This window comes from Carya illinoinensis, chromosome 7, assembly GCF_018687715.1.
Source record: "Carya illinoinensis cultivar Pawnee chromosome 7, C.illinoinensisPawnee_v1, whole genome shotgun sequence".
Lineage (NCBI taxonomy): Eukaryota > Viridiplantae > Streptophyta > Magnoliopsida > Fagales > Juglandaceae > Carya > Carya illinoinensis.
The window spans coordinates 30,160,405-30,178,920 of NC_056758.1; the positions used below are offsets into that span (position 1 = coordinate 30,160,405).

Here is an 18,516-nt window from a genome sequence, read left to right on the forward strand (position 1 = left end):
TATACTTGGATCATCTTTCTTGCTCATAAAGATGAGGCACATAATGCTTTTACCAAGTTATGCAAGAGAATTCAAAATGAAAATGGCTATACTATTTCAAGTATCCGAAGTGATAGGGGAAAAGAGTTTGTTAATAAAAATATTGAAACATTTTGTGATGAAAACGGTTTTGTGCATAATTTTTCTGCTCTTCGAACTCCTCAACAAAATGAGGTAGTAGAGAGGAAAAATAGATCTCTTCAAGAGATGGCAAGAACAATGCTCAATGAGAACAACTTGCCTAGTTATTTTTGGGCCGAAGCGGTAAGTACTGCATGTTATGTTATAAATAGAGTTATGTTAAGGTCTAAGTTAGATAAAACCCCCTATGAGCTTTGGAATGAGAAAAAACCCAACATTGGTTATTTTCATGTATTTGGATGCAAATATTTTATTTTGAATGACAGAGATAATTTAGGCAAGTTTGATGCAAAATTTGATGAATGTATCTTTCTCGGGTATTCTACTAATAGTAAAGCTTATAGAGTATTCAATAAAAAGACTTTGACTGTACAAAAATCTATGCATGTAGTATTTGATGAATCTAATTCTCCACTCTCCAAGAAATCTATTGATAAAGAAACAGAAGGTATAAATAACACAGAAAGTCTCAATCTCAACAAAGAGAAAATAATAGAGGAAGTTCAACATGGAGCCATCAGAAAAGATCATCAAAATTTAATACAAGATGCAACCAAACAGTGGAAATTTGTGAAAGATCATCCAGTAGAACAAATTTTGGGAGAACCTTCACAAGGTGTAAGTACTCGATCATCTCTTAGAAATATTTGCAATCATACTGCTTTTCTATCTCAAATTGAACCCAAAAATATTAATGACGCACTTCTTGATGAATCTTGGATTCTAGCTATGCAAGAAGAGTTGAATCAATTTGAAAGAAATGATGTTTGGACACTTGTTCCTAGACCCAAAAATCATACTATTATTGGAACAAAATGGGTTTTTAGAAACAAGAAAGATGAGTCTGGAGTCATTACTAGAAATAAGGCTCGACTTGTAGTCCAAGGTTTTAATCAAGAAGAAGGAATCGATTATGATGAGACATATGCACCTGTCGCAAGATTAGAAGCTATTCGAATGCTACTTGCATATGCTTGTTATAAAGATTTCAAACTTTTTCAAATGGATGTTAAAAGTGCTTTTTTAAATGGTTTTATAAATGAAGAGGTATATGTTGAGCAACCTTCAGGTTTTGAAAATCATATTTCCCCAAATCATATTTTCAAACTCACAAAAGCATTATATGGACTTAAACAAGCTCCTAGAGCTTAGTACGAGAGACTCAGTGGTTTCTTGATTGAAAAATGTTTTTCAAAAGGAAAAATCGACACAACTGTTTTCATTAAATATGAAAATGATGATATTCTTTTGATTCAGATTTATGTTGATGATATAATATTCGGTGCTACTAATGAAAATATGTGTCAAGTTTTTGCTAAGACTATGCAGGAAGAATTTGAGATGAGTATGATGGGAGAACTTACATTCTTTCTCGGATTGCAAATTAAGCAAGCAAAAAGTGGGACATTCATCAATCAATCAAAATATATTAAGGAATTACTGAAGAAGTTTGGGATGGAAAATGCTAAGGAAATTGGAACACCAATGAGCCCATCAACTAAACTTGATAAAGATGAATCCGGTAAACCAATTGACTCGAAGATATATCGAGGTATGATTGGTAGCTTATTATATTTAACAGCAGTAGACCAGATATTATGTTTAGTGTGTGCTTATGTGCACGTTTTCAATCATCTTCAAAAGAATCACATTTAATTGCAGTTAAGCGCATTCTTAGATATCTTAGTGGTACAATTAACCTAGGGTTATGGTACCCTAAGCACACATCTTTCGATCTAATCAGCTACACAGATGCAGATTATACTGGCTGTAAAATAGATCGAAAAAGCACTAGTGGAGCATGCCATTTCTTAGGTCATGCATTAATTTCCTGGTTTAGTAAAAAAACAAAATTCTGTTGCACTATCTACTGCTGAGGCAGAATATGTTGCTACGGGTAGTTGTTGTGCTCAAGTTTTCTACATGAAACAACAACTTGAAGATTTTAAACTTAAGTATAATCACATTCCAATCAAATGTGATAATACAAGTGCTATAAATCTTTCAAAGAACCCAATACAACATTCTAGAACTAAGCATATTGAAATAAGATATCATTTTCTTCAAAATCATGTGCAGAAAGACGATATAGTACTAGAATTCACAAACACACACGATCAGTTAGCAGATATTTTCACAAAGCCTTTACCAGAAGATAGATTATGTATGATCAGAAGAGAAATAGGTATGATGCATGCTATGAATATCTCTTAAAAGATAGACGTGAATCAATAAAAATAGAGATAGATTTTTTAAATACTTTTACATAAACTTGAGATTCTTAGCCTCATGTTTGAGACGCTCATTCTCTTCATACAATATCATGTCATTCTTATCCATGGGAACCGGCAAGCGGAATGAAGAATCTAATAAAGATTTCAACTGTTTATTCTTCTGCCGAATGATTCCTTCCCTTGTGTGAGACTTTTGAACAATTTGTTGAAGTACAACAATTTGTTCTTTGAGCTTTTCAAATTCATGATTTTTGGCTTGTAGCCGCTGAGAAAAAGCAACAATAGAGGAAGAGTAGCGAGTCCCAAGACTCACCAAGTCATAAATAGCATCAGAATCTGACTTATTAGTCAGATTATTATTTTCCTGCTGCAACATGGCAACAATGGTAGCTGCAAAAAGGACAGGAGGTTGAGATGTAGAATGCCTCATGGATGGATTTAGAGAAATGTTAGAAGAATGAGCCATTGAGAAAAGAATAGAAGGCTTAAAACGAGAATGTTGAAGGAATGCAGATGAATTATAGAGATGAGATGAAAACTTGATGCGGATTGGATGAACTTCAGGATTGATTTTATAGAGATAGCATAAAGAATAAGATAAGCTATCATCCAAGTCAAAGAGCAATGTATTTTTTTTTCCGATCGGTGAAAATGACATTTTTTAGAAACTCGGAGCCTTCAATCTCGTTTGTCAACAACATCAGACGATTTTTTCAAATCTCTAGCCGCACTTGTCGGATCACGGACGGATGAAATTTATTTATTTATCTATAGTGTCTACTAACGCACCGTTTTCTTCAGGTCCATTTACTTGTTGCGGATCCTTTTTAATGATGCCAAAAGGGGGAGAAGTGTTAGACTAGAACATTAACATTGTTTGAATTGCTAAACTTATTATATATACTTGGAATTATATTTATACTTTTGCTTGAAAAACTAACGCACATTCTCAGGGGGAGCTTAAGTATTAATACAAGTTTCAGGTTCTATCAAGTATTTGTCATCATCAAAAAAGGGGAGATTGTTGAACCCAAGATTTCAAATTTTGTGTAATTATATATTTACACATGGATTTTGATGATAACAAATGAATTCAAAGAATAAAGAAGTCTCAAGCTCAAGTTGTCTATACAATGGAGTCAAGCACATCAAGGAAACAAGCATGAGCAAGAAGGGAACAAGTTCACATTAAAATTACAGAGTAATGTTGTAAATCTCTTCAAAATTCGAAATTAGGATTAATGCTCAAAATTAATATTTTATCATAAAGCATTAAAATACATTTTCCACATGTGCATGAATATTTTTGAAAATTAAATTTGAAAATTTTGAAAGATGATTGATTGTCATCTTTTGCATGTGCATGCCTTGATTAAAGGGTTGAACTTTGAAAATATTAAAGATGATTGATTGTCATCTTTCACATGTGTATGTTTTATTTGAATATTTTCAAAAGTGATTGATGCTTTTTTTAGACTTATACAAAAGGTAGATGATTTTGTTTGAAAATTTTGAAAAGTAAAGTGTGCTCATTTTGTCATATGCAAAAAGTAAAAGATTAGGTTTGAATTTTTTGAAAAGGAAAATGTGCTCATTTTGTCATATGCCAAAAGTAAAAGATTAGGTTTGATTTTTTTGAAAAAGTGAATGATGTTGTCTTTGACAATTGAAAAATAAGAACCTTTTATTTGAATTTTTTGAAAAAGTGAATGATGTTGTCTTTGACATGTGAATCTTTTTAAATTTGAATATGAAGTCTCATATGCCTATAAATAGATCATTTGAGAGCTTCACATTCACAACACCAAGAGCATACAACATTCATTCAAAGCTTTCATTCTCTCTTCTCTAAGCATTGAGCCTTAATCCTTGTTCATTTTGAGAGATATAGTTTGCGCTGTATTGTTCTTATTTCACTCATTGATGAGTGTTTTCTGATAACCTACCCACTATCAGCTTTTGTATCAGAAAAAGGGTGTGTATAACCCTTGTGTGTGTAGAAAGTATTCTACACAAGAAATAGTTGAATCATCACGTGTAAGGTGATTGCAAGTGTAGAGGGTGTTCTATACGGATCATTTGTAGCGGTGTTGTTCAAAGGTGTAATAGGTTTCTATCTCCACCTGAAGGAGGTTGAATAGTGAATTTGGGAATCCTCAAGGGGTAGCTTGAGGCGATGACGTAGGCAGTGAGACTGAACCTCGTTAACATACTGAGTTTGCTTCTCTCTTACCCTTACTCTTTATATTTATTGTTATTTCATATTTTGTTTATATTTTATATTATATATTTGATTTATAATTGTTATTTTTTTTATACAACTCAATTCACCCCCCCTCTTGTGTTAGTCATCTGGGCAACAACTATTTATTTAAGTGAATGTTTTTAAAATTTAGATATGAAATATAGTGTATTTCGATAAGAAAAACTATTGTACAGTATAGATGAGATGATCTATATTAGGTAACCAAATCGAGCCTAATATAAATCACCTTGTCACCAAAGTAATTGCACTCATAACATAGTCTTTGTTTACCACCATGGTAGGGTTGTGCATTCTGCGTATAGCCAAGCAGAATATAAATCTTAATGTCACTAAAGTGATTGCACTTAGAACACAAGTATTTTTTGCTCCCATGGCAGGATTGTGCATTCTACAGATAACCAAGCAGAATATAAATACCTTGTCACCAAAGTGATTGTACTTAGAACAGAGGCCCTTGTTATATTCTGTGAGAGGGCCATATATCATAGGCTAATATTATATCCCGTGGTAGGGTTAGAAATCAGAGAGCACTTGGTGCAGTTCCAAATTGATATGAGATATCAATTACTATCTTCAAAATCATTCAGAATAATATCAGTTATTTTCTTTCAAATCATATAATTATTCTCATTCTTGCACTGTTAGAAAATATTTAGTTTCAAGTTTGTAAGTGATTTTGATTTTGATTTTAACAAAATTTTTGGTAAGATTCTTGTTTATTTATGTATTAATTTCTCATACAATAATTTAGCTTTTTCCATTTTTGAAATTTTTTTCATAATTTTGAATTTTGTAGCTATTTAGGTCCGACTTTTGGACTTCATAAAATAATTTTGAATTTTATTATTAATCAATATTATTCAGAGTTTTCTCTGTATTTTGAAAAAATCTCTTATCTTTTCTCTATGAATTATCTGTTGAACTAGCCATTAGAATTAATCTAAATTCTGTCCAATGTCAGTTGGCATAAAGTTTCAGCATCTTTCCTAAGGTAATATCTCATTAGTTTCCATAGCTGGTGGTTGTAGTCATCGTGAGCAAGTTCCAAACGAGAAACTCCCGCACCGTAATAGTAGCGTTCAAGATGTGATGATGATTGAGGATTTGCAAATGTAAGTTGTAGAGTTAACCTGACATCTAATGAAGCAGGATATTAGTGATCGTGAGATAGAAGATCATGATTTTGATTCCAGTTTCAAGAACCCGTATCACAATTGTGCTTTATTCTATCGTGGTTGGGAGGAGTGTTATGGGGACCTTAGTTTTAGAGTTGATTTACCAGAATTTCTTGGTACTCTTCAAGCTGAAGGTTTCGTTGATTTATTTCATGAGGTTGAATGGATTTACTACTATGAGGAAGAAGAATTTGAAGATAGACATTCTTTCATAGGGTGGAACTTCATACCAATCTACAATATTTATCCTGATGAAGATAACCTAGTGGATGAGATAACTATTTTTATTGAAAATGTGAAAAAAGAAAATGGTGGTAAAGTTTTAAAATTTGAAGATCATGAAACAACTTTTGAGACAATTAACTATATTGGTTTTCGTGGAGTTGATGATTTTTTTTTTCAAATTATCTAATGCAATTTTTTTTTTTTTTTGGATTTGCGATGTGGAAAAGAAACTTAATTTTAGAGTATAAGATATTTAATATTATTTTATTTCGAGTTGATCGAATCAGTTTTAGTATTCCCATGATTATCAAGATGATACAACAAAAAAAAGAGAAAAGAAAAAAAAGAAATATTGGTCTAATTAGATATCCAAAATATCAAGGTAAGAAAGTTTAGAATTCGAAGGCGAATTCTCTCCAACTCGGTGAGAATGATGCAAATCCAAATTGATATAAGATATCAATTTTCTTTAAAATTATTCAGAATAATATCACTTATTTTCTTTCTAATCATATATTTATACTCATTATAGCATTGTTAGTAAATATTTGGTTTCAAGTTTGGAAGCGATTTTGATTTTGATAAACTTTTTGGTAGAATTCTTGTTTATTTATGTATTAATCTCATACAATAATTTAGATCTTTCTATTTTTGAAAAATTCTTCATAATTTTGATTTTTGCAACTATTTAAGTCTGGATTGTAGGCTTCATAAAATAATTTTGAATTTTATTATCAATCAATTTTATTCAGAATTTTCTCTATATTAAGGACAAATCTCTTATCTTCTTCATATGAATTATCTGTTGAAACTGACCTGCAGAATAATCATTATTCTATTCAGGATCACCACTATTATATCCTGTGGTGGGCCATAAACTAGAGGTCACTATTATATCTCTTAATAGGGCTAGAAAGGGATATATCAAGTAAGGTACAGCTAGCAAAACATGGATATTATTCTCCAAACACACACGCAAGTATTCATACGAGAAGTAATATTTGAAGACCTTTGCACCACACATTATCTATATGGTATAATTTAATTTTTAAGATTTAAATTTTAAAATTTATATTCTAAATTAAATTATATCACGTGAATTATGAATAGTGTAAAAACCTTTTAATAACATTATTATATATAAGAATAAATCTACCCAACCTCTGTTCCCTAACCCCATGGCCCATGCCACACTCTGGACGTGGTGAACTCGGTTCGTCACCATGTCACGGTTTAGTGAACAACCCACCCGAGCTACTTCGTTCTCTCTCAGACCTCTCATTTTTTCAACTCCTCCCTCTCCCCCGAAACTTCTGATATGATTATAACCTCAGGCTCTTCTCTCTCACCCATTCTTTCTCACTCCCTTCAGTCCCGAACCCTAGAAAAACTCAGCCCCTTCAACCTCGACGTGGTACTTTCCCTCTTCTCCCTCTCGAACCTCTAACTCGAACCAGAACTCTCACCCATTCTCTTCTCTCTCTCTCTCTCTCTCTCTCTCTCTCTCTCATCTTTTCTCTCCTTCAGCCTCGAGCCACTGGACCAATTCGTCCTCAAATGTACGTTTTTTTTTTTCAATTCATTTTAAATGTCTACCTTTCAATTCTGTGTCAAGCCCAACCTGCTTGTTGCGTTGCAATGTCCCGTCTTGTCGTGAGTGGTTCTGCAATTTCGAAGGGAATATGTCAGGCTCGCATATCGTCAATCACTTGGTGAGTGGGTGTGGAATGGAATTTGGGGGGAATTTTTATATGGAAAGCATATGCAAATTTATGTTTTTTAGAATGCAGTTTTGTTAGGTTTTTGGTCAATGAAAGATTTCTTGGGTTTATGGTTTGATGATTGGACTGACTTTTAAAAGAAAATTGTATTATGGTTGGACTAGAAACTAGAAAATATAGCTTGGTATATTGTGAATAGAATTTATAAGAGAATCTCTAATATCATTTATTTCAATGGGATAGGCATCTCTAATATCCATTTCATATTTTCATTGCAATGGTGGTTCTGTAGGTTCACGCAAAGCACAAGGAAGTTTGTCTTCATAAAGACAGTCCTTTGGGAGAAACAATCCTTGAATGCTACAATTGTGGTTGTCGCAATGTGTTCTTGCTTGGATTTATTTCAGCAAAGACACAGAGTGTAGTGATTCTTCTTTGCAGAGAACCTTGTTTAAGTGTTAATGCATTGAAGGACATGAATTGGGATCTGAGTCAGTGGTGTCCCCTGATTGATGATCGTTGTTTTCTGCAATGGCTTGTCAAGGTTGATATTATTTTATGCATTGCTCTCTGTTTAGCATATGAAGTCATTTATTGATTTGTTCATTATTGAACTGTGCAGATCCCATCTAAACAAGAGCAGTTGAAGGCACGCCAAATCAGTGCTCAATAGATAAACAAGGTAGAAGAACTTTGGAAGACAAATCCTGATGCTTCCCTTGAGGATCTTGAAAAGCCTGGTGTGGATGATGAACCTCAGCCTGTAGCCTTGAAGTATGAAGATGCATATCAGGTGCCCGAGCTTGCATGATTGCTAATAACATTATTGCTTAGCAACATGTGAGGGTTGTGTGGGAAATTAGAGTTTACCTGTGAAGGTTGTGAAGATTTTTTGCAGTAATTTTTGGAGTTGGCAATATTTTTGGAGCTGAAATGTGGCAGGGAAATGTTAATATTTTTTTTTTCCTAAATGCTAATCTTGTAATACTTTTTGGTCGGTTTCGAACAATAGAATATATGGGGATAGTTTTGTATAAAATAGATTGTTCGGATCATCCTCTGTAATAATTTTTGATTGATTCGGACTATAGTGTTTGAACCAAATGTGAAAATATGTACTCGAGTATGTTCTTGAGAATTGAAATGTGAATTTTTCATATTTCAATTTGATCATATATTTCTCATAGGGTAAGAAACCTCTTTATCTCTGTTTTGTACCTGTATAGGATCTAATTGCTGGTTACAATCAAAAAAGAAAAAAGGGGAAAAAAGTAACACCCTACAGGGCTCCTTGGATGCAATTTCATACTCAAACAACCATAACCTGTAAGATTGATCAACTTGAATAAATGAGCGGAACTTTTGTATTTCATTTACATATTAACTCTTATAGTCCACCTTAATTTTGTACTGTATAAGATGGCTCTAGTAAGTCACAACAAAAATAGTTTCCATACCCCATTCAACCATTTTACCATCACAAATTGACCCATGGATAAAAACTAAACCCATTAAACCATTTACAATCACATTCAACCATTATCAAAACACCTACAATGACAGTCATCAAGCATCAAATTTCTCAAATTGATCAACTCTGAATTTCTCAGCTACAATGGCACGGTTGGATGGCAGCATCAATTCTCTAGTTGTAAAGTAGGCCTATGAACTTCTAGTGTCCTTTGCATGCTGAACCTTCAATGTATATACCTATAGCAACCAAGGAAAAAAAAAAAAAAATCTCATAACATGTATACAAGAGGGACAACAAACGACGCATTGGCTATTTTTAGGTGGTGTGAAAGAAAGAATCTACTCACAGCAATTAAGCAACCCCACCAGCTATTGCAACAAATAAAATATTTGCTGTGTCTTCCTTTCTTGGCTTTCCAATCTATGTTCAATCTATATCCATTTGGCCGGAAATATAGATAAATTTAGGAATAAGGACTTGGATTTGAGCCTTTAAGAATCCAAATATCACGTTTGCATGGGACATAAACTAAAAACTAGATTTGAATTAGGATTAAAACAAATTAGTAGGATTTTAATCACTCAAAATACTAAATCTCAAATTATATTTATAAAAAGGAATTTCTCATCATCATAACAAATAGGTACAATGAGTTTTAATTTCATCTCTAAAACTCGGCAAAACAATACATCTCTAATTTTAAATCTAAATTTAAACTTAGGTTTTTTAATCCAAACGCATCAATCTTAAGGTAACCATTTGAAGATTTGGCCAAGAATTTCTTTGAATTTGAAATTCATACTTGAGAAGAAACCCCAAACATGTTCAAGGTGCCAAATAGATTGATTGAGAAGGTTGGGACTTGGCATGAGTAGTTGCCAAAAGGGAAAAAAATAAAAAATAAAAATACATAATAGAGGACAGATGATGATGAAGATGGACATCAGAGACCTTTTCTAACTGGCCTGGTGCAACATGTAGCTTTTAAAAGATAAAGATTAAAGGTAATGAAAATTACTAAGGTGGAAAATGAGAAAATTAATGGGTTCTTGAAGAAACCTAGTTTGAAATAAATTAACTGAATAAGGATTGATCTGCAAACATTTCAAACCATTTTCTTTTCTCTAGGCCTTGATGATTTCCCTCTTCCTTCCAGCTTTGTCATTTATGTTTTTTAACTTTTCCTAATTTCTTTGTTTATTTGAGCAAGTTTTAGCAACCAAAGAGCCAAACAATTTGGATTGAGATCTTCCCTAAATTTTCTTAATAACCAAACTTGTATCCAAAAACATAAATAAATAGTGGCTGAGACAAAACTAATAACGAGAAAATACCCAAAATCTGCAATCAAAATACACAAAAAACATAGATCCAACAGACACAAAACTACAGATCTAAGAAACACAATGATTCATATTGGAAAATGGAACTTGACAGAGTATCTGTGTAAAGGAGCCCCATTTCCTGGAAAGTGCACAATTATACCAAAACATAAAAGAAAAAGGAGAAGTGTTTGCTTTGAGCCTTTAAGGCTTGGGGTTTGATACAGCTAAACCATGATTACTAGGGTGTCTGAATGATTAGTTTAAGTTCTATATCGATTGTTTACTAAAAACATGGCTTATATATGATGTCAAAGCAGTAAGAAAAAGAACCTGCTAACCACACAAACAAAAAAGAGTGGTGAAGATTCACATAAAAAGAAGAAGCAAATACTACAATAGAAAGATATAATGGGCCCCCTTAAGGAAACAAGGCACAAATCTGAAGTGAGATGATCCCTTTTTGTATTGTGATGTACATTTTTCTGGGGGCCAGATTATTTGGTGCTGCATTCTCTCCATTACAGAAAGGACATTATGTTCATTTACATAAAGGAGTTCTTTCTTCTCTCCATGATGCCTTGGATTCAAGTTTGATAGTGATGGTCATAATGTTAAATTATTGTATATAGAAGAAAAGAAAGAAATGGGTACAAAAAGAGTGAAAGAATCATCATTGATGATTAAGCTTCATATTTCATCAGGCTAATGAAATCTTTTTGGGTTTAGGATTTTGATGAAATTCAAATTAATCTTAGTTGAACAATCAGTAATCATGAGGATGAAGTACTTTAGTTGTCATTAATATGCAAGTAAGTAAAAATTCTAGTTAGTGAAAGAGAAATGACTTTTGATGAACAATTCTAAAAGCAAGGGTTAATTGGCTATTGCCGATTTCTAATGATAGGAGGAAATAGAGTAAACTGACTAATTTTTCAAAGGCTAATTCATAGTGGCAGAACTAGTGGTTTGAAATTCAGTGCATTTTGGTATGCTATCAAAACACATTGAAACAAACTCGACAGAGTTTTCATTTATGTAATTATCCAGTCTTTTTTATTTTGTATCTTTTATAAGATGTAAATCAGTGTATCTGAACTTTTGATTCAGAGTTAAGATCGTGCTCATGGATCGCAATGGTCCATTCCTTTGCTTCTTTTTAAAAAGAAAAGAAAAGAAAAGGAAATGCTAACTAGAAAATTCATAAATAAATAGAAAAACGATAGTTCTTAGCTACATTTGAGATAACAATTGTATCCTTGTATAAAAATAGATCAAAATCAAGAAAATGTGAGCAGCTTTCTTTTACTAAGATGTACTTCTTGATCATTTTTCTGAAGAGACTTTTTTCATGTGTGTTATAGGTAAAGTGTTATTAGCAGTGTTACTGTGATGACGCCGGTCGACAAGCTGAAGTACGGGCAATGTTTATTTCTTTTATGAGATTAAAACAAATTGAATTGCAATGTTAAAGAATAAGTGAAGTAAAGTTATGTATGTCACAGAACAAATGTAGATGCATTTCGTGGTTGATTTTAAAATAAGCAGGGAATGGCACCATGGTGTGTAATTAAGTTTCTAAGATAAGTTAATGGTGCCATTCTGGTGCATGATATGACTCCAAAGTGTTTTGTGATTGTTTAAAATTGAAAGCTGCTTCCATCATGTCTAAGATTTTTGCCATTTGCAAAAGCAAGATGCTCTCCCTTTCCAACAGAGCAACCTCCAATTTGGAGAAGGAAGATGATAGAAAGGGCCCAATAAATGGATCTGCAATTGGTTTGATGAGAATAACACCATTTTTTCTACCCTGACTTATTATAGCTAGGATTTGTGTACCTTTAAAGAATTATTTCTTTGATGATGTGATTTTAAGTTAAATTGTCTTACATAATCGCCTATAGTTTTTCTAATTGATAAACTAGTTTTCCATTTATGAACATAGGAAAGAGTTGTGATGTCACGATGCCTCTAAATAGTTATGAAAACAGCAAGGTCAAGCCACTTCTAGATCTTTTTGCTATCTTGGATGTCTATTATGTTTAAAGGAGCTAGTAAAAGGTAAAAAAATTAAGTATTTACCGAATTTGAGACCATGCTTATGAACCTTATAGCATGTTGTATATCAAGCCTATGAAACTCTTTCTGGTATATTCCCTTTGTGTTTTCCCCTTCCAACCAGTCCCAGCCATTAAATTTCGCTCATTTCAGATGTTATCAACAACCAAAAAATCAGTGGCATACATACAACATCAACAACCCTAAAACCCCACAAAACACAGATCAAACAAACATCAAATCGTAGATCCATAAACGCAAAACCACACAATATATGTAATGCTAGAAATGGAGTGATGAAACCAAAAGATAAAAATAAAAACCCTTTACTTTAATTTCTTACCCTTGTAAAACGACAGACGGTGGGTCTCGGCAGCTACAATACCAGCGGAGGACTTGAAGCCGTGCAAGAATGGAAGCTGGAGAAGCCGTATGAATATGGTTAACCCAGAGATGATCACACGGTGCCGGAGTCATGGAGCCACGTCGCCAGAGTGATGGAGCTACACGGTTTTGGAGTGATGGAGCCACGCGGGGCGGCTAGAGGTGAGGCCGGCGAAAGGACACGAGCGAGGGGAGTGGAGGAGCGAATGCGGGGAAAGGAACAAGTGAAGAAGAACGCGAGGAGGGAGGAAAAATTGAAATGAACGTTCTAAACGCACGTTTTCACTTTAAAAAAAAAAAAAGGACAGCCATGTAGCCTGGTGAGTGGAGGTTGAGTGAACATGAGTAGTTGTACTTGTATAGAAGAACTCTGTGCATAATCAAGTGCTGCGGGAAAGAGATCATTGAGGATATATGGATCGATCATAGATTTATGAGTAACGTACGTCTAGAGGTGGCCGGGGCCCAATCTTATGATATTGGTGGCCTACGATCTTGTGATTTGTCGAGTTGATTTTATTTTCATATAATAAAAAAATGAGCTGAGTAAATTTGTTATATATGTACAGTAATTTTTTCATGGAGTTTTCCTTTTCCAGTACTTTTTCAAGTCAAAAGAGCGAAAAATAATTCTCTTCATTCTGGTCCACCATAGTCCACAATAATTCCAGCGGCTATATATATACCATATTTTTCACAATGAAACCCAAAAAATAAAGTAACTCTGTCTAATACAATAAGTTGTCAGTTTCTGTGGCCGAAGTTATAAGTGATGGTTTACCAATAACAGTAGGGTTATCATATTCTTCTTTGATGAAAATATAAAATTACAAGTTTGTCTTAATATATATCAGCAATGAATATATCTCAGTCCATAAGCTTACCTTCTGCACTTTAAAGTTAATAAAATCTACCCCATTTATTAGCCTAGAACAAGGTTACAAATTTTAGAGATCCTTACAATATTCTGTGGATAGGTGATGCAGGATCAGACGCCCAAGCATAAAATCCTTATCGACCCTCCAATATTGAAATGCTTATTTCGTTGGTTGAAGATGATTCATGCTTGTAACTTGAGGAAGAAAATGTCTTGCGCGAATACTTTTCCATCAAGAAACCAGGTTCTTTGGGCTGCGGCAATGCAATCTCACTCCCCAACATTAGAACAACAGTTGACATGCTCGGCCTATCCTCTGGACGCTGCTGCACGCATATGAAGGCGTCGTTTTTTTAGAGATGGGATAAGATGAGAAGAGATAAAATCTTTTGAAATATATTAAGATGAGATGAGATGAGATGAGATAAGATGAGATTAGATAAAATATGTGTTTATTTTTAAAGATGAGATGGAATAAAATTTTTTGAGATATGTTGAGATGAGATGAGATTAGATGAAATATGTGTTTGTTTTTAGAGATGAGATGAGATTAGTTTGACTTTGTTATAGTTAGTAATATGATGGGACCCACAAGTACTTGTAGTATTTTTTATAATATCTTATTTATTTACCAATGCTGCAATTTTTATTTTTATTTTTCTACGTCTTTTTTTTTTTTTTGCTGCTTCCTTTGTTTATTTATTTACCAATGGTGATTTTTTTTTTCTGCTTCCTGTTTTTTTTAACCATTTTGTCTTTTTTTTTTTGGCTACTTCCTTTATTTATTTATTAACCAATGGTGTAATTTTTTTTAGATGAAAACTTGAGAAGAAAATTTGAGAAGAAACTTGAGATCTTTTGAAATGAAAATCTGAGAAGAAACTTGAGATATTTTGAGATGAAAACTAGTAGATCAAAATGTGTGTTTGTTTTTGTAAAACTTCTGACAGTACGAAAACTTTGAGAAGTTTTCAAAGTTTTAGTTTTTAGTCGCGAAACCAAACGAGATTAGGTGTGGTTTGGTTAGTAAGATGAGAAGAGATGGTTTTAAATGAAAATTAAATAAAATATTGTTATAATATTATTATTGTTTTGGTATTTAAAAAAGTTGAATTTTATTATATTTTATATGTAAATTTAGAAAAATTATAATAATTATATAAGATGAGATAATTGAGATGAGTTGAGAGTGTTTGTCAACTAGCATTCTCAACCGACAAACTTAATAAAAATAAATAAAAATCTATTGAAAATTGATGACAGGATTACACTCGCTATGCCCAACTAATTAGAATAGGTTCTGAGGGATTCAGACCAAAAAGGATAGAGTCCAGGCTCTTATTTGGCATGTATTCATAAACCAGCATTTTCTCTTCTCCCTCAATACTAGGGGTGTAATCGGTTCGGTTCGGTCCGATTTTGTACAAAATCTAGGACCGAACCGGTAGGTACCGGTTTTGTATTTTTTAAAACCGATTACGCACCGATTTTCATCCTAAACTGGTATTCCGGTTTTACCGGTTTTCGATCCGGTTTGGCCTAGTTTTCCGGTTTTAATAAAATATAAATTTTTTTATAAAAATTATGTTTAAAAAAAAAAACTGATTTAAAAACTTCTATTTATCATTTACAAAAATTTGCTTTGCAAAAAAAATCTGCTATGTAAAAAAATTCTGATATAAAAAATCTGTTTTATAAAAAAAATCTGTTATATAAACAAAATTCGCTATATAAAAAACTGCTATAAAACAAAAAATAAAATAAGAAATCTAGTGTAAAAAAAAAAATCTGCTATAATCCTATATTAGACGATTAGTATTAGTATATATATATTAGTATTAGTTATAGCTATATATATTAGACAATATAATAGTATTAATATTAGACTATTAGTATAGTTAGTATTAGTTTTGATGATTTAGTATAACTATACTAATATGAGTATAACTATAATCTATATTAGAATATTAGTATTAGTATATGTGTGATTATTTTTTATGTGATTAAAAATTATATATAATATAAAATATATTATATATAGTATTAATATATAAATAGTACCGGTCCGGTCCAAAATTAACCAAAACCGAAACCGGACCGGTTCCGGCCGGTTTTTCATTTATGAAAACCAGTTCCTTCCCGAACCGGTCCAAAATCGGCACAACCGGTCCGGTCTGGTTTGGTACAGGCCGATTTTCTGGTTTGCCGGTTATTTTTTACACCCCTACTCGATACAACAACCGAGAAGCTTTACTAGATTTCGGTGCTGAAGTTTGGCTATCAGTTTCACTTCATTTCTGAACTCATCCGGTCCTTGTCCAGAGATTCTCGAAAGCCTCTTCATAGCAACTTCTTGTCCATCTGCTAGTACACCCTGAAAGTTCAAATTTATCAAAAGACTGCAAAAAAATATGAGTGAAACAGCCAAACAGGTGCTTATTTCTTTGATACTTATTGTCTATTGCATAGCAAATTTACCCTGTATACGGGTCCAAAACCACCTTCTCCGAGCTTGTTGGTGACTGAAAAACCATCAGTGGCTCTAGATATTATGGATAGGTCCAACATTGGAAGCTCCATGTCTTCTTCTTGGACTTCCCTGTTTTGACCAATTAATACACTTTTCGCTGTTTCCCCTCATGAAAAAAAGTAAAATTCATAGTGAGCTTCACTTTAGAATACGAGATGGACATAAAATTCTCACGTCATCAGTCTACTTAATTTTACCTTTTTAAGCTTTTCCTGCTGCAAATGCGATAGCTCACTAAAAGCATCCCAAAAACAACTGTGACGGATGCCCCAACTATCGCTGCCGTCCTCTTGTTACGACCAACCTCCATCTCTTCAAATTAGATTTATGAGCAGAAATGCAAATTCTGTTAATCGTCACTTGAAACTAAAACAAAATTCAGAAAGAAAGGAAGACGATGGAAATGATAATTGAACTTGATAAGGTATCAAAATACTTACTGACGAAGTTCTATCATGCCAAGAAAAAATAGAGAAAGAAGACCTTTTTCTATTACAAAACAAAGGCCATACCTAGTTCGGAAGCAGGCATTCGAACATATAGATTCTGTCAACCGGTTGGAAACTGCCTAATATCTAGAAGATCACCATACCAGAGGGTGCAGCCACTGCCTCTTCCTCTGATATCTGAATTTGTATAAGCCATACAGGAACAATTACTCAAGCATTTAGTCCTGCATTCCTCAAGATTCATACTCTCGTTTACCCAGGAATTTGTAGTCTCCGGCAATTTTAGCCCAACAAATTTAATAAACCCATGTTTATCTTTATCTTGACAGCTTAGTTGAGTAATGCGCACACATCCTTGAGACCAGTCCTCTGGGTTCCATCTTTCTTGTGATTTAGACTGGAATCCTTTTAAACATTGACAGACTGGTGACTCACCAATGATACAATTTCCATAGGCGCCACAAAGGTTGTAGTCATCACAGTTGTCTCTTGGCACATATGAATACGGGCTCCAAGTTGAGGTTGCAGCGATCCATATATAGCGTTCACGGGAATATTTAGTTTGGTTCATAACGATTCTTGATATTATCGATTTATTTGGAAGATGGTATTCGTAGTATACCTCATTCTCATTGTTGACGAAACTGAACTCGAAAACCGGGTTGCCTCTCAACTCCGGAGCATCGCTGAAACGAAGGCCATTCCAAGGGCCACTCCTGTAGTACTTCTCAGAGCCCTTCCACATGACTGCTTTAGGGTAATTAGTACGTTCTATTCCCCAGGTAAAATCTTCAGGAGATGGGTCATCCCAGTTCTTCCAAGCGGATAAACGCCGGTCAAGACCAGTCTTGAAGTCCCACCCAAACTTCATCCCTGGTAACAGTGTATCTAAAGGATTATCAAAGCTTTGCCATAGATAATTCTCTGAATTTCCTTCTTCCCTATCTCTCAGTACTAAATTTCCATTATCTAAAAGCTGCAATATTGGACTCGAAGCCTCTTTTGTTGAATGTGCTGCTTATTGTATTAATAGTTATACTAATATTATATAGTGCATATTAATAGTTATATTTATACTATATCATTATATATTATAATATAATATAATATATCATTATATTATATATTATAATATATCATTATAGTCTATAATACAATTATAATATACTACAATATATTATCACTATAGTATTATATACTATATTATATATGTTGCCCAGATGACTAACACAAGAGGGGGGTGAATTGAGTTGTATTAAAAAAATAACAATTATAAATCAAATATATAATATAAAATATAAACAAAATATGAAATAGCAATAAATATAAAGAGTAAGGGTAAGAGAAAAGCAAACTCAATATGTTAACGAGGTTCGGCCCCACTGCCTACGTCCTCGCCTCAAGCTACCCCTTGAGGATTTTCAAATTCACTATTCAACCTCATTCAGGTGGAGATAGAAACCTATTACACCTTTGAACAACACCGCTACAAAGGATCCGTGTAGAACACCCTTTACACTTGCAATCATCTTACACGTGGTGATTCAACTATTCCTCGTGTAGAATAATTTCTACACGCACAAGGGTTATACACACCATTTTTCTGATACAAGAGCTGATA

At 33.3% G+C, this 18,516-nt stretch overlaps 1 long non-coding RNA gene across 1 annotated transcript; it reads right to left on the reverse strand.

Moving 5' to 3' along the window:
- Positions 1-16,149: 16,149 nt before the first annotated feature.
- LOC122317015 lies at positions 16,150-17,904 on the reverse strand. The gene is made up of 3 exons (XR_006244358.1): positions 16,959-17,904; positions 16,395-16,758; positions 16,150-16,290 (listed from the first exon to the last, which is right to left on the reverse strand). It is a non-coding gene; the product is annotated as an uncharacterized LOC122317015 (long non-coding RNA).
- Between the last annotated feature and the right edge of the window lie 612 nt (positions 17,905-18,516).